The 20951-nt window shown below is 43.6% G+C and overlaps 1 protein-coding gene across 25 annotated transcripts in view; it reads left to right on the top strand.

The window, feature by feature from the left end:
* The first annotated feature begins 2340 nt into the window (after positions 1 to 2340).
* The window catches only part of EPB41L3 (erythrocyte membrane protein band 4.1 like 3), a 102837-nt gene continuing 84226 nt past the window's right edge, over positions 2341 to 20951 (top strand). For 20 of the 25 annotated variants that reach the window (XM_065832280.2, XM_065832276.2, XM_065832270.2 and 17 more), the window contains exon 1: positions 2566 to 2704. The gene's annotated coding sequence lies outside the window, so the exon portion shown is untranslated. The other 5 variants (XM_071804228.1, XM_071804227.1, XM_071804226.1 and 2 more) reach the window with 5 other exon arrangements.

Below are 20951 nucleotides of genomic sequence, written 5' to 3'. Positions count from 1 at the left end.
GCAGGATGTGAAGGGTTCAGAGGCTGTGTTCAAGGCAGCTGCGAGTGTATGACATCCTGCATCCCACCAAAGCTGGTGCTGTTTTTAAATGGGCAGAATGTGGGAGTTAAAAACTTTCCTGTGGCAGGCCCAGGAGCTGTGCCTCTGGCTGCTGGTGGAGCGTTTTGTAGAGGCAAGATAGGACTGTCTTGTGCCACACCTGGGAGCTGAGACAAACAGAAACTCAAATGGGACCATTAAACTAATTTGTTCTTGACATCCAGGTCTGAGCACCACCTCCAGAAGGATGAGAAAATAGCAAAAATAAAACTATTGTCCCATAGCAAGGTAGGAGATCAAGGTCTCTTCTAGTGCTACCTGGGCTTGTCACCCATGCTTCATTTCATGTAAATGGACACTGGGATAACTCCAGTGATGTGTAGGGGGCTTATTCACATTTCCCACCTGTGTGAGAAGAATATGGATTCGGGCTGTATTATAAATTGCTGGAAGAACACAGTTCTTTATTAGTAATAATGAAAAGCTGCTGTTCATGGAAACCTAAAATTCCATCAAACTCCCATCTGACAGAAATCAGGGCAAGCTGGCCAGTTAACCCCCTTTGGAATTAGAAAGTAATGTTCAACAAAGAAAAATAAAAATACTCGCAGTGCTACTGTGTTGAAAACTGTGAAACTAAGGCCCATATTGGTAGCCCAGAGGTACCAGCTACCTAATACCTGTTGTGAAGACTTACTGCTTGTAGGAACAGCCTGTTAATACCACCTGATGTTTTGAGGTTAAATCAGTGTGCTGAAAGCCCTCTAGATCCTCAGATGAAAGATGCTATTATGTATGCAGTATATCCACACAGTATATTGTGACTGTGGGACAAATCTGCCTGCAGTTCTGCTCAAGGACAACACATGTTGCTGTGAAGCGCTAATATTCCAGTGGTGTATCTCTGCTTAAAAGCAGTGTCAACACCTTCCTCTGTCATGGGTGGGTCAAGATAGAGCTGGTAAATCTTGCATTGTTTTTTTTAAGTCTCCTAGCTTGCTTTTGAGACTCGATCTGATTCAAACCAACTCAGTCCTTTTTTTTTTCTTTTTTTTCAAATCAAACCTTGTTAACTTTAATGTGCGTCTTAGCTGTCAAGTCCATTCCCTTGTGATTCATGATGGCTTACAGAGCTCCTGGTGGAGAAGGGCATACAAGTCTTTTTATTTCAGCAGCATGACTACAAGTATGCCCTCTCTTAGCTGATGGCACACACTTTCCTTTTGAGGTCTCTCTCCTTCTTAGATCCGTTATAGTGTGCCAGATCTGCTACATGGCACTCCTGCATGGTAGGTGAAGCGGGGGGGTGGGGGGAGGCTGTCTTGCTACAATTCTACATTAAATGCAGAGCAGCGCAGTTTTGCAGACCTGAGAAATGGTACAATGATATGTCCACTGCTTACTGTCAAAACCTCTTTCTATTCTTAAATCCCACAGAAATGCTGCTAATTAAAGGAGATTTTTTTTTCCCTGATTCATATTGAAGGCCTGAATAGAATTTGGATCTTACCATTTTGAGTAGCTCTCAAAATACACTATCTAAAGAGAGAATAAGCCTAATGTGCCTAATTCATCCAGTTCATTGCAAAAAGGTTGAAGGTGCCACATGAGAGCATTTCAGTCTGTGGCTCTCCCATAGGTAGCTGTTGCTACCCTTTCCCATGGCCGGTTCCTTCTCTGAGAAAAAGCAAGTTCAGCTGCTTCTGGTCCCTCAGAGATGTGAATGAGAAGTGGCCCTGAGTGCCATGGTGCACCAGAGTCTCAGAACCTATAGCTGTTTGTATCACTCGTAGAGCATATAACTGAGCTCTCCAGTGTCTGAGAGGAGCTACATATTTGTAATACCAAAATGAAATGGTGAAAGGATTATAGTCTCCCAAACAGCTTCTGTATGCACTAGGAATATTTGATGCTTTCTGACATGTGGCATGTTGTGGTCTATGTTGTAGTAAAAACTCAGAAGTCATTTTCAGTTTTACATTACCTTTTTTGTATTGGGAGCTAAAGTGTGGCAGGACTTCTGTTTATTTTTTGATGATGCTGGTGAGTGAAACAGGGCCCAGATATTAAAAGCATGTGGTTTGTCACTGGAAATTAAAATCAAAAAGGCCGGTACACCTCCCGCCAGCCCCCCCTATAAAAAAAAAATCACGGGTAAATCAAAGCCAGACCTTGCCAGCATTCAACTTGCTGCTTTTAAGTTCCATGGGAGTCTCTCCATCGCTAGGGTTTGGTTGCAACTGCGGTAGCTAAACTCATCTGTCTAAACAGAAAAATTCATTTAGCTGAGCCAAAAACCGACCGGATCCCTCTTGACGCAGGTGGGGATCCCGGTGCAGGGCGGGGGGGGCCCTGCCTGCTGCCTGTCCGAGGACCGGCCCTCACCGCCCCCCGCTCGCACCGCCGGTATCCAGCTTTTGCCGTTCTCCGCGGCTTGGGCTCTTTTTTTTTTCTCCTTTTTTTTTTTTTTCTTCCTTCTTTCCTTTTTCCCTCCCTCTCTCCGGAGGAGCCTCCGCAGCCCTGATTTGCTGGGAAGCGGCGGAGGCTCGTTCTGGGCAGACCCGGGCTGCGCTGCCGCTGCTGACGCGTGGCCGCCGCCGCCGGGAGCAGCCCCGCGCCCCGGTACCGCTGCCGGCCGCCCCCGCTGCTCCCCGCCACCGCCAAGGTACCGTCCCGCCGCTCCCGACCCCGATGCGCGCAGTGTCCTCCCCGCAAGGAGAAACAGAGGATATGCCCGGGGGGGAGGACACGGGCAGATTGCATTCCCCCTTTTTTTTTTTTTTTTTTTTTTTAATATATACGTATTTATATATGTAAACCTCATTCCTAGGAGCCATTTTTAAGTTAGCAGCCGCGGAAGGGGGCCGGGGGTCGGCGTGTGCGTGAGGCCGGGATGCCCGGGGAAGCGCCGGGGGAGGCAGCGAGCGGTGACCCCGCAGAGCGGGGATGGCGGCAGGAGGCGATCGCTGCGGCCCGGCGGGAGGGACGACGGACACGGCTGCGCCCGCCGCAGCTGTGCTAGCGGGCGGGGGTGGGGGTGTGTGTGTGGAAGCGGGGTGACTTGTAATTTTAATTTTTTTAGGGCGATGCGCATTTCTGTGGGGAACTTCTGTAGGCGGCAGAGGCTTGGTAGGGCGCACCCCCAGCCTCCTCGGGACAGACTGCCCACCGGCTGCCCGCTGCACCGCTCACCTGGGGGGCACTGCGCCTGGGCGGTGCAGAGGGAGCCGGGGCCCCTCGCCTGCTTCTCTCCCGCAGCGCCCGGCCGGGGCTGCGCGCCTTGCGGTGGCGGGGGGGAGTTGTTTCCCTCTCTCTGTCCGTCCCCATGTCCCCCCCTCCGCGGGCCGTGGCTTCTGCAATGCGGTGGGTGTGGTTATGCACGCAGCCCCGGACCGCTGCAGTCGCAGCACCGCAACCGCTCCCCCCGGCCCCCGCCCCACGGTCCCGGTCGGCACGAAGGGTCCCCCCCGCCGCCGGCGAGTGTCGGGGCCGCCGGGCCGGGGCTGCTCCGCCCCGCGCTGACGGAGCCGCGCGGAAGAGGAATCGCGCGGTGGCCTGACTGGGTCCTGGCGCTGCACTTCCCTCCCTGCCCCACCACCCCAATACCCCACGCGTGTCCACGTGAAGCGCGGCTTGGAAGTTGCGGTGCTGGAGCTGATCTGTGGGCAAAGGGAAATCCAGACCCCGCGGGTGTGGCCGGCAGGAAGGTGGTGCCGGTCCCCTTCTCCTGCATCCCGGCTGGGTACCCTTGCACTGGGGTGACCAGGGAGGGGCTGGGGAGCGTGGGAAATAGTATTTTTGGCTTGTTAGGTTTTCTTAGTTTTCATTCGGAGTTGAAACTTTGTCATATATACTGGGAAGATTGAAAACTTGCACTCCTGTGATCATTGCAAGTAGCGAAGTATAGCATATCTGGCCTTGCAGTTTCTTGATTTTTTTAATTTTTTTTTTTTTTTAATTTCTTGTGGCTATGCTCAAAAAGAAAGGCATTTGGTAAAGGTGCTTATTGGTCCAAATGCTATTCTCCAGTGTGTGCTTGTGTTTGGGATAGAGGTGGAAAGTATATCTTCAACTCAACATGCATGTTGATTGTAAGTTGAAGGGAAACTACCTATGATATTTGAAGTCTTTTCCGTCAAAATGATAGAAAGGCAGACGCCTACTTGCCAAAGAAAAGCTTTGGGTTGGGTGTGTCCCATGTGCATCTGTCTTTTTAGAGTGTAGCAATCTGCATAGTATCTTTTTCATTTTATTTTTAATATTGTCAGTATTTGCCTATTTCCTTTGAAAGCTAAAAGATTTGTGTAAAGAAAACAAGTATAACTAAGCCTCATAGAAAAAGACAAAATGAGCAAATTATGTAAGTTTTGACTAGCAAACCTTGGTCAGATGCAATCAAGTGTATCCTTTTGCTCTAGGTCGGTGGAGAATGGTTCCTTTCATAGAGTATAAAAAGGTCAAGATCATCCTGCTGTGATCATGATGTGGTTAAATTCACAGGTCTTGCTGTAGCTGTGCGTGTACATGCATAATATAGGTGGATACTGCTATGCTGCTCTCCTTGGGCTGGAAACTTTCAGCTCTAACGTGAGGATGAGACCTGCATGGCAATAAGGGGAGACGAGAGCCCAAGAGCACTGCATTAGAGTAAGAGGCACTGGAAGTTTGTTCCTTACAGCACCACTGGAGCAGGAGGACTCCTTGAGTCATCGGTGTGCTGCAGACCTGCTCACTGCAGCAGAGAACGTGGAACACGTTGGGAAGTGTTTCAAATATGTTGGTTTTATTTAATCAGACCTGTACAGCCCAGGTTTCTCCCTGAACTATTTGCCTGCAGTCGCATCCCTCTGTCAGTGATGCAGCTGATGGGTTTCTTTCCCCAAGTACTGCCTCGTATGACCGAGGAGCTGGTCAGATGCGTGTTAGGAGCTCATCCGATGGGAGCCTGCTTCTGCAGTGGACAGGTTTCGCCTTTGGGAGGAGTGGGAGGAAGAGGATTAGAAGGAAGGAGGGGGGAGCATCAGGGTGTGGCACCATCCCCAGCCTCCCCCCCCCCGCACCTCCGCCTTGCTGGCTCCTGCCAGGGCAGGGCTGTGTCTGTCTGCCGGGGAACTGCAGCAAAACTGGAGAGGTCTAATTTTAGTTGGGGTTTTATTCTCTCTTCTGACAAGGAGCAAGTGAAGGTGAAGCTACAACTTACGTAATTTTTGAATTAAACAGGGTGCGATTCTTTTTGTTTTTTTTTTTTTTTTTTCTCTGTGGTGGAAGCCTACTGAGTATGTACTCTGTGATGAAAACATTACTGTTCACACGTTTTTCTTTGAAGGCTGAAGGGTTTTTATAGATACTTACAGGCACTGGTGGTAGGTTTGACCCACAGAAGCATGCTCACATGTGTATTTATTAGATTTGTTGTTTGGTGCAGTGTTTGTGAATTCTGCAGAGGCTATGCATGATTATTTTCTTGAATATGTGAAATGTCACTTCTTTGTATTTAGGCATGAACTTGAGTTAACAGAAACTTCTTGAAATGTGTTAAATGTGTTATGCATGGCGGGTGACTTTCAAACTTGTTTCATGGAAATCTCATGAACCAGTAAATGAGTGCTTGTTGTCTCAGAGAAAACATCAAACCATTTAGAAGTGGTTATAAAAGAATACTTGTTTCTCATGAGAGGAAGCACCAGCTTTATCTCTTAAGCTACAGCGTTTTCAGCATGAAAGTATTAATAACTCTGTTATTTTATCACATTGGAATCATCCTGGGGTGAGAATCTGTGTACATTCAGTGCGCATTCAATGTAAGTTGGGCTTTGAAAACAAAGGGTTGGTCTGTGCAGGGAGGGCTGTTATGAGTCTGCAGGTTTGGGCTTTTTCAATGTGTATAGCATGGCCCTGGGATATTGTGTTTCAGCATCTTATTTAACATATTTCCAGTTAAAAATGTGATATGATTGCAGAGTTTGAATTTTCAAAGTCTTTTGTTCAGACTTAATTTCTCTCAAATCAAGTGAAAATAAATGTGTGCATATAACTGAAAAATATGATTGCTGTCAACTGTGCTGAAAATTAAGCTGAAAATGTGTTTATTCCAAAGGATCATGATGAATTGCTTTTATTTGTTACGAAAGTTATAGAGCATGTACAAGAGCTTTACCCAGAACTCGACTTAAATAAGCATTGCTAAGCAGTTTGAATCAATACTGTAAAGGAAGCTTTTGAAAGAGATGAACTCCTGAAAAGATGATGCATTAACCAGGTTTTATCACATTTCTCTTAATTTTTAGTCTTCAGTATAAGCCGTTTTTAATGGTTGGGGAATGGTCCATATCTATGTGTATACAAACACATAGCACTTCTCTCGCTGACTAGAAACACCCAAAAAGAAATGCTTCTTTTCATTGGAAAGATCTCAGTTTCTTAAGATGAATGGCACGGGTAGTAGAGAAGAGGAACGTAAGCACTTATCTTGGCTTGGGTAGGAGAAATCCTACAGGCCCTTTACGCCTGCCCCTGCCAGTCTCAATCGTTGTCACCACAAGCATCAGTGCAGAGAAACTTGAGAGGATTGCTGAGGACTAAATATCTGTGGAAAAGCAAAAATGGGTCAGTATTTGGGACGACTGAGTTAATCTGAGACAGTGTGCTGTATAGACAGCAAACTTGGTATCTCCTACACCTTTCCTGAGTAATTGACATAATGCAATTTGAGTAATTGTCAGATTTTGTCTCTGGAGGAAAATTAAATCTTTACTTTTAACTTGGTCTTTGACTATATCAGCAGAGCTGATTGTTCTTGAATAAAACAGATAAAAACAAAAAGGAAATTATAATAGTCTTACAAAACACAAATCTATTTGATTCCTGTGGGATACACTATATGAAAAGGTAATATATAAATAAAAGTTTAGAAAGTACATAGAAGTAAAGAAGAAAAAGAAAATAAAAAATCAACAAACCCTTTTTACATAGACTCCTTCAATTTTTACCCTTTCCTTTGTAGATCTTGTAAATACTTAGTGTGCCACAGACAGAGAATCCCTTTCAGTGGCTTCACTACCTATCAAAACTGTTCTGTTGGCAAGCTGAGAAACAAAAGAAGTACTGAAATCTGCATGAGGATTACCCACCAGATGTTTGAGCCCACTGAGAAAAGTCTTTATAGTTTAGAGGTTTAAAGAAGAATGTGGAAGCTGGGGACTCAGAGTGTGTGTTGGGGAGGATAAAGGGCTAGAATAAATGGAAAGCATATGTGAATATAAAGAAAAATTTTGGGAAGGGGTAGAGTGTGAAGAGAAAAAAGCAGGATACAGTTTTGGATACATGGACGTGTGCATGTATTTGTATGAAATGTGTGTTTACTGATAAATGTGACAGAAGGGATAAGTCATAGCACTGCTTTAATGGTTTAGAGGTGGGAAAGGAAAGCTCCTATGTGGAATGGAGAGTGTTGATGTTTCTGTTCTCAGGCTGCATTAAAATCTAAACTACAAAGGGACAGCACGCATCTGTGACTTGGCTTTTATTGCAACCTTTTTCCTTTAGCAGGGACTAGGTTTTGAACCCAGATGGGCTGCAGGTAGTGAAGTGGGAGTATATTTGAGGTGGGAATGACTGACCCTGACAGACTCTTGGTCGGAACCCTGTTGATAGAGGATGAGCCAGTTCATGGCAGAGAGGAAGGGCAAACACCCTTTTCCTGGCCTGTGTCAGACCAGATCAAGGCACACTCTTGCACCTGTGGTTTTGCTGTTGCCTTTGCTTGTGTCCTGCTCTCCCAGCCAGGCTCTTGCCTCTCCCTCCTACATCACATGCCCTTCCCCTGGCTGCAGTCACTGGCTGGGTGCCCCTTCCTTTGGGAGGAACCTCTGGCACCATCCGTACTCCCCATGTCTCAGAAAAGTGGCTGAGCATCTCCCCCCCTTCCCTCCTCCCAGTTTGGGATTATCCCTCTGCACTCCTCATCCTCAGAGCTTCACTCCTTGCAGTGTCTCGGTCCCAGTGCTCTCCACTTCCCCGGAGGATGTGAGTAAATCCGGGGAGGCAACTGCATGCCCCGGTGCCCCAGCAACCTTTCCCAAGTGACAGGAGGTGACACCGCTCCCAGCGGCCAGGGAGCGTGGCATTGCTGGTGGCGATGGAGCAGGAGGAGTCCCTGGTGGTAGTGGTTACCTTGTTGTTTATTCCTTATGAATCTGAGGGCAATTATGTGTAGCAGCTCCTGGTTTCCTAGGACATAGTGGCTGAAAATAAAATCTTGTTTAATAAGCCAGCAAATGCAAACAGACTGTGAAGAGGGAAGAAAAAAAAAAAAAAGCACTCTTCCAGACATAGGAAACATATGTTTATGCCAACTGAGAGACCTGTTCTTGCACCCTGACTTGCATCGGGGAGTATCTTTATCTGCCATTCTTCCCACAGAAATTGGTACGCCTATCTGTGAAGCAAGGCTCGATTCAGTGTAAACAGAGGTATCAAAATTTGACCCTACGAAATAATACCTTAGGTCAGGAAGCTGTAATCTCTCCAAGGACCTTGGAGGTGATTACTTCACCAGGTCTGCTGAATTCATAGCTGCTTTCTTTCCATTAAATTACCATGGCTGGAGAACAAGGGCTGGGGAAGGCAGTGCTCACCCACTCTGCTCCCCACCATGATGCAATGGGTGTGGATGAACCACAGCTGCGTGTGTGTATATATATATACACACATATATATACACGTCTATATATATATACATCTATATATATATACATCTATATAATATACATTTAAACAGGGACAAATATTGCTGATTGCCTATGGGAAGTATTTGCAAAAAGAAACCTAGTACCTCTGATTTCTTCCCCGTAGTGGTTCCTAACCTTACATATCGGGAAATATGAGGTTTGATAAATGTAAAGATGGCAGGTGAGGTATAAAAGTGTGCTCTCAGGAATGCAGGGTCTGCTTGGTTTAGCTGTGTGGTCTTGGTAGTCCAGACGCTGGTTGCACAGAGCCCTTGGCATGGTGAATCTGGCACTAGCTGGGGAGGTTGGGGAGGGTGACTGACAGATGCCTTTTCAGAGGTCAGCACATTGCCTTGTCTCAAAGCGGGAGTAAAACACAGGTCTTGCTCCCACTTGAGGGGCTGGCGCTAGGCAAAGTTGCAAGAAGGTTTCTTAATTGATCATTTATTACTGGCAGTATGTGGCTGGTTTAACCATCTGTCTTGCTAGGCAAACACTGATGTCAAATCTTGAGAACAACCCTGGAAGGAGAGGAACAGCTGCAGGGTTGAAAGGTGAAGTAAGATGAAGGGTTTGTTACCTTGGAATTTGTCTTTTCCATTTCTTCTGTGTCTCTTTTTTTGATCATTCCAGAAGACTGAAAGTTTTGGTTAATTATATGTGCTTAAAGGGAAACACCATAATGTTGTTTCCATGTACTGGAGTGTTATTCTTGTACAGCTGGAGCTGGCAGCCTTTCATTCCCTTCACCACCTCCTTTTTCTTCTAAAAATAGCAGCACACTACAGTGGGATTACAGGAGAGGCAGAAGAACGTTTCCTGAGCAACAATTTTTGCCGGGTGATGGTTGTGGTAGCATCAAGAGCAGATTTTGGAGGAGTTGGAGGGAGATATAAAAAGGTACAAGAACAAAATGGAATGGAAGCAACAACTGGGGTGGAGAGGATGAGGCTAGCAGGAGGGAAGCGTAAGCATGGTGAGGTTCACTGATCTGTGTAACAGGCAGCCCTGGGAATTGGGAGAAACCTCAGCGCTTGAATCATTTAGGAGTCTCTGAGGCAGAGCACTCAGCAGCACCATATGGGTAGCAAACTCACAGTGCAGATAGAAGGTGTGTGCAAGATGACCTGGTTTCCATCTTTGATTTCTATGATTTATTAAAGGGTTTTGCAAGCTTTCTCTTAGCAGGCTTAGAGCTGGAATTTGAGACATGGCAATTAGGGGGTCCTTTAATACTGTGCCAGCACACTGTCATGGTGTGATTGCTTACTTACAGAAGTAGCAATCTAAGTGTGGGTAATTCACTGCAGCAAACGGGGGTTGTGGGCAGGCTCTACTCTGGTTTAGATCTACTGTTGACACTGGTTTGCATTCTGTGCTCAGTCTTACCCTCAGTGCCACTAGTCTTGTATGTAGGTTATGCATGTATATATAATGACAATAAATAATATATTCATGTGCTATAGTAGATATCTCAGAGAAAGTAAAAGTAAAAAAGATCACCACTGCACCTCAGTCACTTATCATGCAACCCTATTTAATGACATCCGCAAGAACAATAAAATAGTTGATTTGTCTTAGTTTAGTCCAATCTTGGGAATCTCTTTCTTCCTGTGATGGGTTGGAGAAAAAGAGCCAGCAGACAATGCTTCCACCCCCACCAGTTGTCCAAGGCAGGGAGAAAAGACAGTGCCCACCACCTTCATCAATATATTTGAATATATTCATGTAGGCTTTTTGTCTGCATAAACGTTGTGCCTACTTGCATTTGCACATAACTAAATATGCCACACAACTAATTATTACGATGGTGAAATGCTGATATGGCTCAAGCTACTTGAAAAGCCTGGCTTTCTCTTCAGAGTTGGTGTTGAGGTGGTTATTTCTGATCTGTGCCCATTGACCACAGTTCTTGCAAAGCCAAACCAAACCATCCAGAATTTCACGTTTAAGGTTCAAAAGGGTTTTATCCTCATTTGCCAGTGGTGTGACACAGATTTCTTGACTTGTTCTTCATTGTGCAAACCCTGAACTATTTTTCTTACATTCATGTTATATATAAACCATGAACATTGTACTTTGCAGCTTCTCTACTAACACAGTAATGCAGAGCAGTAAAGCCAGTCCTCTCAGCCTGAGGGGACAGTGATTGAATTAAAGATGCAGAACTGAAGAATAAAAAAAGGTCCTTCTTTTTAAATTTTTACCAACTTTCCATTGCTTTGCTACTGGAGCAGACATAAAATATCTCTTGCCAGTGTACAGAACAGGGCGTGGTTTGGGGGTTATCCAGGGGCTCAAGGTGGTTGTAGTTTCTGTGTTGCACTGGCCAGAAGGGTATCAGCAGCTTCTGTAACAAGGGTGTCTGTATTAAAGTAAACCTTGTGTCTGGTTGTGGACTCCCTCTCCAGCTAGTTGTTTGGGTTTTTTTTCCCTTATCAGTCGTGTAGACACGATTGTTGCATTTTCCCCCATCCCTTGTTCTGAATCACCTCACCCTAGTAGCAGTTTGGTTATTGCACTTTATTTTGAGGTTTGTCCATGTCCTGCATTATGCCATTGTATGAGGAACTGCTTTCTAACTCCTGCAATTTTTTCTTCCATTTAAAAGCAAGGTTGCTGGTATGACAGAAGATGCCCCCGTGACCTTCTTACCCTGTGATGTTGCTTTGAAGATCATAATCAGTGTGGTTTTGCTCTCTTCTTCTAACCAGTTTGTGGAAATTGATACCAGTGTTTAATATCTCCATAGATTTGTGAGAAATCTTGCTGTGCCTATTTTTTTGTCTTAGTGAAAAAATGCTGGTGTGCAGTGGATGATGCAGCAATGAGCCATCATGTTATAAAGATGCAAATTGCACTAAGAAGATCTTCATCATTCTTTAGCTTCCAAGCAGTTATAAAGGGATAAAATAGATACATTTACTACATCCTATGTTACCTAGTTTACTAAAAATGCTTTGCTACCATCTTTTAAGGCACATCGGGGCTGTTGTTGTTCCTAACCTGCAGAACTATGAGTCGTTTTCCTTGATAGTGTCCTCTGCGCCTGGGATGTTGTTGTAAGAAGAAAATAATCACTGCAGGATGGGACTTGGCAAACAAATCAAGGTCTTGGCCAAGGAAATGCATTGTCTGTTCATTTTCCAAACAAAACTAGTTCAGCCGAAGGCGAGCGTTTTGTATCTGGTTTCCACTGGCTGTATTTTGACTTTGTAATGTAGATGTGATAAGCACTTATTTCTGCTTACGTGCCATTGTTTAAAAAATACTAGTGCTTAAATATTTCTTAATTAAATCTTGGCTGCTGAGCCTGAAAGAAACTGTCCAGAAATTCAGAAGGCATAGCACAAATATTAACAAGAGTCTGAATAAGTGTTTACATGATGAACAAGATTGTTTCCTACTTAAGTACATACTAGTTGGAGGACTTGGCTGGGCAGAAGTCCCTCTTTGACTAGTGGCACGTTTAAGCCCAACATCTTGAGATTCTCAAGTGAGGAATCCTCTTTCTGGTGGTATTTAGCCTTTGTTGTAAGACCTTGCATAACCTATGCTAACTAAGTATTCTGAAATTATGGTATATGGAAACCCCATTTCAAGTTACTCCGTTGAAATTTTTAGAACTTTATTTCTTTCTGAACTCTAGTTAGATACATAATAAGGAAAATATTGATCAGTAGTATAAGAGATACAATGTTAGTGCCTAAGAATAATATTTAATATCACTTAAGATGACAGCTCTGCATAATGTGTAGTATCTTTCAGAGGTGGGGTGGTAAGGTGTCGTGACAAGTATACTCCTAGAAAAAGGCAACTCCTTGAAAACTCAGTGGGAGCTTAGAGTATTTATCACCTCCTGTAAGGAAATGAAGTAGTGACTGGTGACAGGTAAGGCTTTCATTCAGATGCAAGTGAAAAGCTCCTTACTCCTCCCTGCCAGAGCTGCCAGTACAGAATGATCAGTTCTTTCCAGGCACAGATAAAGCCCTCAACTTTGTTTCTCTGTCACTTTCACTGCAAAACACAGTGTTTCTTATAACTGGGGCTGCCCAAGGTCTTCCCCTGATTTGGAAAACCAAAGCAAGGAGGTAGCAGTGGGGGCAAGGATGGAGATCTTTTAACCTCCTGGCTGCAGTGACTGCCAGGAGAATTGCTTCACCTTGAGATGCTGCCAGGTGCTGCTTTCCCATCCCAAAAATGTTCTGTAATAGCTCCCAGGGATGGTAACTGACTGACTGCTCTGCTTGATCCTTTGTTGTAGGCGCCGCGAAGATTAATAATTCTATTTGTCAGGTGAAAATTTAAATTGCATCAGTCACACCTCTTGTAGAGTTATCCTGTGATTAAAACTGACAAACAGTTTTCAATGAAACGCTGTTTCTGCATGCTCCTAACCTTTCAAAGCAGTAGTATTTGAAGATTAAACATGTCATGTGCAGTCTTCAAAATTCACCTTTAAAAAGACATGTTTAATGTAAGGAGGGAGGAGAATTTCACCTGTAGTTTAGATAGAACTGGAAGTATATTCATTTCCACTCAAAATGTTGACCTTTCTTGCCTTGCCACTAGGAACAAGCCATAGCTGTCCAAGCTTTGAATTTTTACACCTGTCTGGTATGATCTCTTTGCAGAGCAGTGATGCTTTTTAGACTTGACAAAACACAGACGATTAATCTTCGGGTAGCCTACCAAAATAGCCTTACAGTAGCAGATAAATCTTGCAAAATATTTCAGTAGCTGCACAGCATTAAAATCTTAATGTTAAATTGTTAATCTCGACCAGTGGGATAGAATCGACAATGCATGCATTCCTTTCCTGAAGGTGTCCCTGCATTGTAGAAATGGTAGATAACTTTCAGCAAGGCTTGCAGCTTTCATCTAGTGAGAAGTCAGCCTGTGGTTTCAGAAGTGCAAAGGCTAGATCTAAGCACTCAACCTGTCTCTTGACACGTGAAGCAAAAGCCAAAGTACACTGAGACTTCTAAACATGTTAACAAGAGAAAAGGGGATGGCAGACCCTGAACATCCCTGTGTCTTCATTAGCAGGTGATGTGATTACTGCAGGCTGGTGCACTTGCCAGTTATGTTATGAATGGAGCCCACTCACTGTTTGTAATGATAGTGCTTTTACAGTCAAAAAAAATGTTGCCCTACTGTATAAAAAATAGTATTTGGAAATCTTGGGCTGCAACAAAAGGAGCATGAGCAGCAGGTCAAGGGAAGTGATTCTGGCCCTCTATTCCACTCCTGTGAGACCCCACCCGAAGTTCTGTGTCCAAGTCTAGAGCCCTCAGTACACGAAAGACATGGACCTGTTGGAGAGGGCCAGAGGAGGACACCAAGATGATCAGAGCGCTGAAATACCTCTGGTATGGGGAAAAGTTGAAAGAGTTGAGGTTGTTCAGCCTGAAGAAGAGAAGGCTCTGGGGAGACCTTATTGCAGCCTTCCATTACTTAAAGGGGCTTTAAGAAAGATGGGGACAGACATTTGAGTAGGTCATGTTGCAATAGGACAAGGGGTAATGGTTTTAAACTAAATGAGGGAAAATTGAGGCTACACATGAAGAAGACATTTTTTACAATGAGGGTGTTGAAACACTGGCCCAGATTGCCCAGAGAGGTGGTGGATGCCACATCCCTGGAGACATTCAAGGCTGTGCTAGATGGGGCTCTGAGCAACCTGATCTAGTTGAACATGTCACTGCTCATTGCAGAGGGGTTTGACTAGATGAGCTTTGAAGGTCCCTTCCTACTCAAATCGTTCTGTGATCCTGTGTTGGCTGCTGTTCTGCAGTATGCAGAGTTGAAGAGCTCTAGGATCAAGGTTGCCATGTGTGGTTATCCAGCTTTCAGATGGGCAAGCTTTGTGGACTCAGAAGCTCAGCAGATGTCCCAGACATTTGGGACTTTAAAAAGTAACAGGGGTTTGTGGCTGTCTGATGGGGTTTCATTGTCCTGTATCTGCAGGGCTTGAAGATCATCGATGATCTGAAGCCCGCGTCGTGTGTGCACTGGGTGTTAAGCTGCTCTGACCTGCTCTGTTCAGCTGCTCCAGTGTTGTGTTATGTTGTGTTACCCAAAACCACAGTGTTTAACATGGACATCTTCTCCTTCCCTTTTTCAACTGTGAAGACAGTAATATTCTCAGATCAAGTCCTCTTGAACACTGTAGCAACAGCATCAGACAAAAATGTTGCCAACCATCTCTGTTCTTCAAGGAATCATTTACAGGAATGTTAAAAAGCAGATTTTTCAGGATTGAAGTGCTAACCCCAATTTACTGTTGTGATCTAAAATAAGATATTTGTTTTTTCATTATGTTTATTCAGCAATTCTTTCCAAATCCTAATTCTTACATTGCAGAGCTGCTGTTTAAACTTTGGGCTTTGTAAGTCATTGTGGATATACCACCCTTTCCAGTGTATTTTCCATGCAAAATGTGAAAGTATTTGCAGCTTTTATCTATCAGTCTTCCAGCTCTTCGCAATCCACCTATTGGCACTATAAAAATGCATTAGTTTAATTATTAAGATATTATTATTTGACCATTTAATTTCACTGCTAAAAGATGGTATGATTTTTAAGTGAATGGAAGGTTTTCAGTCTAAAACCTGTAGTTATAAGAGGCTTTAGTCCTAGCCCATGGTCTTGGAAACTGGAAGAAGATCTTTTTAGGGACTACTTAGAAAGAAATGATGGATATTGGTGCCATCTCTGAGTATGGCAGCTGTGAAGTTTAATTATAGGCTGGAAAGTCAGGGATTAAGGAAAGTGTTAGCAGAGGGGGTGCATGTTAATGACAGCTGTTTGCTGTGGTCTTTAGGGAGGCAAAGTACATACAGAACATAAATAAAGTGTAAGACCAAACACGTGCTGGATTTGAACATTTGAAAACTCCAGGTCACTTGTTCCTTGACACATGAACCTAATTTGTATGAAATCGCTTTAGCAGCTCACGCGCCGAGAGAGGTGTGTGTAGAGGGGGAAGAATTCCTGCCTTTGTTTCAGAGCCATTGGCACGGGTGAGCTTGTGTTCATTGTTGGAAAATAGCACCTGGGCCAGGGATAAATATAAACCGGGAGAGAAGCGCGTGCCCACGTCTGTGTTAGGTGATGGACATTGTCCTGAGAGAAGAAGTTCCATACCATGAAATGTTTGGAGATGAGGACGTGACATCTGCGTGCTTTGTGCTGGCTTTACTCTGGTCCCAACCAGTGTGCTGCCTGTGACTGACGAAGTCTGCAAATTAGAATGGGTTAGAATACCCATGACGCTGAGTGTGGGGTTAGTAAACACAGTGTAGCTTGTGTTGCAAACCCACACCGGTAGTTTGCAGGAAAATGCCATGTCTTTTTGCCTTTAAAAGTGTGTAGGGTGGGAAATAGTTCTGCATCTGCTTAGGGTACTTATGAAATCCTGTTGTACAGATCAGGCACTGCTGCTGAGGTTAGTGATGGTGCAAATTGCTGGAGCAATTACAGTCAATACAGTGCCCAGGCTCAATCAGTCTTCCCTTTCTGTCATTGTTCTCAGGACTGAGTTCAGGTTTTTTCATTCAAGTGCATTTGGTTTGGTCTGGTCTGAAAATAACTGGGTTTTTTTTTTTTTTTTTCCCTACTGTGGCACAGGTTTTTCACTCTATAAATTTTGCTGGACTGAGGAGGAGTTGGAAGGGATGTATGCCAGACTTGAGCTTCCTAGGTGCTTTAATGACTTAATGAATCTGCTTTCTAACACACCAGAGTAACCAGAGAACTTTCTGAGAGGACAAAATAATGGTAACATGAGCAATCTTTTGAAAAATGAAAAACTAAACAAAGCAACCAACAACAAAAAGAAACCAACACAAAACCAAACCCAAGTAAAAAAAAAAAAAAAAAGGAAAAATAACCCAACCACCTCCAAAAATAAAACCAACCGAACAAACCCAAACCTGCAAAAACCAACCCAAAACTCAGCTTTTTTGTTTTAAAGCATGTTCAAAAGAGACATGCAGTAGTGACTCGGTGGAGTTTCTATTCTGATGTTGAATGGTAATAGTTTACATAAAGAAGTTTGGATTGATCCCTGTTGGATGCGAGTTTTAAGATTGCTTTTTATTCAGCTGCAATAGTATATCTGCTGTACCTTACAGACTGCTGTGGCCTGAGCACTAAAATAATAAACTAAGGGAATTTTCTTCCCCATAACGTCAAACTAATTTGAACAATGTGGCCTTATTTATAATACATTTCATAGATATATAGCTGTACATGATTTTCCTTGACAATTAAAAGCTTGTAGAGCACAAAAATGTGTCTAGTTTAATAAGCTACAAAACTGTCCTTTATGAGACTTCTGGGTGTTAAGGCACCGAGGTTGCTGCAAAAAGTTAATAATTCAGCCTTTCTGCACATATTTCAATATGACTCACCATAATGAATGTATGGCTGCAGTATATAAGGTAGTACAGCCGGCTGCTTGAAAAATAACAGTGTGATCCTAATACCAAAAATCTGGAGCTTTTGGGTGCTTCCCGGTTTTGGTTGCAACTGGAGGTGGTTGACAGTGGAGGGGAGCAGCTAGTTATCCCAAAAATCCTATTTTCTTTCCTAGCTCATGTGTATGTTGGGAACTCAGGCAGCACCCAGCATTGGGTGGATGCTGTGGTGCCTGGAGGCTACTGGCTCCATCTCTATCCCATCTGCTTCCCACTGGCTGGGGATGGATAAATGTATTTACACCTTTTCTGGAGGGCTTGCGGTCCTTCGGAAACTCTTTGGCAATGGGAAGAAAGCACTTTGTGTGGTATTTAAAATGCTGGAAAAGAATTCACACCAGGCATTTCTTCTTCTCTGAAGTGTGAGTGGAGTGAAAGAAAAAAGAAAAAAAATCCCAAAAACTAATGAAATATGTCTTACTTTAGGGATGGCGAAACTGCATACTTGAGCCTGTTTTACTTAAGGTTATGTCAGCGTAGGTCAAGCAACGCGCTGAACTGCAGATGAAATATAAGTGAAAAGGGCCTTCATCTTCCTGAAAGCAGCACGCTTTCACGACACTGTAAAGGATTACAAATAAGGTGAAACAGAGAGTATGTGTGTTTTGGGAGTTGTGACATTTATTATATGTTGTGTGTATGTGTGAGCAAAAGAAGAAATCTTTAACTTTCTCAGTCTGCAGACTACTGAATTTTCTTTGGGTTGTTTTGATTTTGTTTTTTTCTCCAGTTGATTCTTTCCCCCCCATCTTGGAAAACCCATTAATTACAGCTGTGATTCTGGGACTTAGATGCAATTCTGGGCACAAAAGACTCTGCCATGTTTCTGGTCTTATTGAGTACTAATGGATTAGACCAAAAAAAAAAAAAGAAAAAAGCCTCAGAACCCCACCCTGAAATATTGCAAGCTGCTTTTCTTCTTAAGAACTCCTAAATATCCAAGTCCACACTTGGATCTACTTAAGCCAGCTTGAACTAGCTTCTCTGCAAGTTTTCAGTCATCAGAATGCCAGCCATTGTCTAACAACTGGTTTGAATGAAATTGCATCCTATATTGGCCTGTCAGCCCATTTGTGTCCCCGTGGCATGTTTAGTCAGTACCAGGAATAAGAAGAGTAGATGTTTTCCTTAGTGGTGTAACGTAGATCAGGGCTTTGACCCCTCTTAAGAAATCAGTATCAAAACTGTTCCTTAAATACGGGCTAAAGGAATCAGCCTCAATCGATCTTTTGATTTTTCCATTTTTGATTGGCGAGGCACGGCATGTAGGTCATTTCATGAGTGTATTAAGGTGCTCAGATTAACCTGAAATCGCAGTCTTTCCTCACCATTTAACTTTTGGTTCAGCGAGGGCTGAGGCAAACATTTGCCAGCATACCGAAAGGGACCTGACACTTCTATTGCAAATAACTTCTTCCCGAAAGCACCGCTTGTGTTTAAACAGTTTGGGTTCTGGCTTGCAGCCATGGGTTCACCTAAGCATATTACATGAAGTGACAGGTAGACAGAAGTAATACATATTTTAATGTGCTTGACTCGGCTAGAGACCATAAAATGGGGTAGACTAGACTTTCCTTTCCTAGCAGATGTGAGCTGGCTCCTAATTTATTAATAAGTTACGACAGCGCCAGCGCTGCAACTCAAGTCACCTTAATGGCCCTGAGGCTCTTGAAGGCAGACAAGTACGTCAATTCGCTGTGTTTTTTGAAAGATGTTCTCAGCTCTTGTGAAACAGCTACAGAAAATGTGCTGTGGGGTTGGTCCAGCCCCATTGCTGATGCCCCTAACACCTGTCAGGGACTGAGGTGGCTGCTTCTGGACTGGCTATTTCACCAGTGGATGGAAGCTGGAAGAGAAACTGAAAATGTTTCCAATTGGTACTCCCTCATATTTTGATAAGCGAGAAAGTATCATGGCTTGAATGTGCTTCAGATACAGGGAGTCACAGTTGTTCTAGTATAAATCATGTGCACTCTGTCACTGAAACTAGATCTCATATGTTAATATATACTTGTTTGAATGATACTCAGAACAAGAGAAGGAACTTTTTAAATATAAACCAATAAAAAAATAAAACATATATACCTAGTATATTTTTCCCTTTTTATTTAATATAATGCAGTTAACGTAGTTTTCTTCCACTTGGGAGATCTTTAAGCAGGAATTTGGAGAAAACAGTGTGGGATTATGAATGGATCAAAGGTTAAAACTAATTTGGTAAGTGTCATACTGTGGCAAATATATTGAACTTTTTTAATAGCAGGAGGTTATAAAGAGGAGTATTGTATTCAGACATCAAGCTGTCCTTGCAATCTGCCCAGCACAAGTAAGCACAGTTGATCTTCAGCTCTAAGTAGGGTTTGGATGCTATTGCTCAGGAAGAGGTGGACTGATGAGAAAGAGAACAGAGGAGAGAGAAAAGAGCCTGAGAGAAGGCTAAAAATAGGACTTGCCAGAAAAGACGGAGGAGAGGGTGGTCTGAGGGGAGAACGGCATCCATCCGTGAGCTGCAGAGCCACGTTACACATCCACTGTCACCAGGGCGAGGAGGAGTGTGCCTCCATTTCAAGTAGGTAGAAATAGGTCAGACATTTGGGAAAATCTTTAGAAACAGTAAGGCTAGGGAGTCTCAATGGGATAAATGGCTTGTGGGGAACATGGAAGCTTGAGCATTGTGGGATTTTAGTAATAGGTGACATAAATATATAGTAGATAGAGTTTAAAAAATGGGGGCTGGGAAGGTGACCACAAAGCACTAATGTCATTGTACGAGATACTTTCAAGTGATGAGCCCTCTAATTATCTGGCACATACCTGACATGCTTCTTTTGTTGGTGGTGCTTTTGGTACACTTGCATGGCTATATCTCTCAAAAAAAGTTTGATGACTGCTGCTGTAGGGATAGTTAATGCTGTTCCAGAGTTGGGAGAAGGATTAGTTGGTTTCTTGCTTCTTTGCAGACCTTTTAAATAATGATTTCTTAAGGGTACGGTTTCTGTAGCCCCAGCTGTGGTGACACAATTGCATATAGCGAGGGAGAGAGGAGTGGGTTGGAGCCCAGCTGCAGGGTACCGCTCCCCCAGGGCCTTCCTGACATCCAGGAAGGGGGTGGATGACTTCATTCATTTTTTAGTTCAGATGTAATGGCTGCGTAAATATTGGCATGGAGATTTCTGTCCCCGCAGAAAACAGGCTGCAGAGTGAACAAAAGAGGTGAAATGCAACTCTGTCATTTATTCTGTGATCTGGCATCAGCCATAGCTATTACAAGAAATGCTGGGGTGTTGAACCACAATTTATGATGAAGTAGGGAGTAATTTCTGGATTTTCTGCATGTTTAGTAGCTACTGAGAAGGCTGAATTGTGCATTAAGATATCAAAATTATTTGGTAAGTTAAACTTTGTAATTATAAATACTCCTTGGACAAATCTTTCTGGTAAGGAGAAAGTTAACTTTTTTCCCCGCCCCCCCCCCACTACCACGTAGTGTAGAATATAAATAAGTTGAATTTTACATGCTGTGATCTGAAGGGTATTGAAAGGAATGGATTGGCATAAAATAATCAGTAGATACAGCGCACAGTGGTCCTTTGTCACATGCCAAGAGAGTTTGCATTGAGTCCTGCACAATGTCAGGAGCAGCAATGGGAAAAGCCACCATTTATGGCTGTCATTAACATGAGTTAAGTTTGAAGCTCAG

The sequence above is a fragment of the Patagioenas fasciata genome, chromosome 2, assembly GCF_037038585.1.
Source record: "Patagioenas fasciata isolate bPatFas1 chromosome 2, bPatFas1.hap1, whole genome shotgun sequence".
Taxonomy (NCBI): domain Eukaryota; kingdom Metazoa; phylum Chordata; class Aves; order Columbiformes; family Columbidae; genus Patagioenas; species Patagioenas fasciata.
This window is presented reverse-complemented; position numbering and strand designations above follow the sequence as displayed.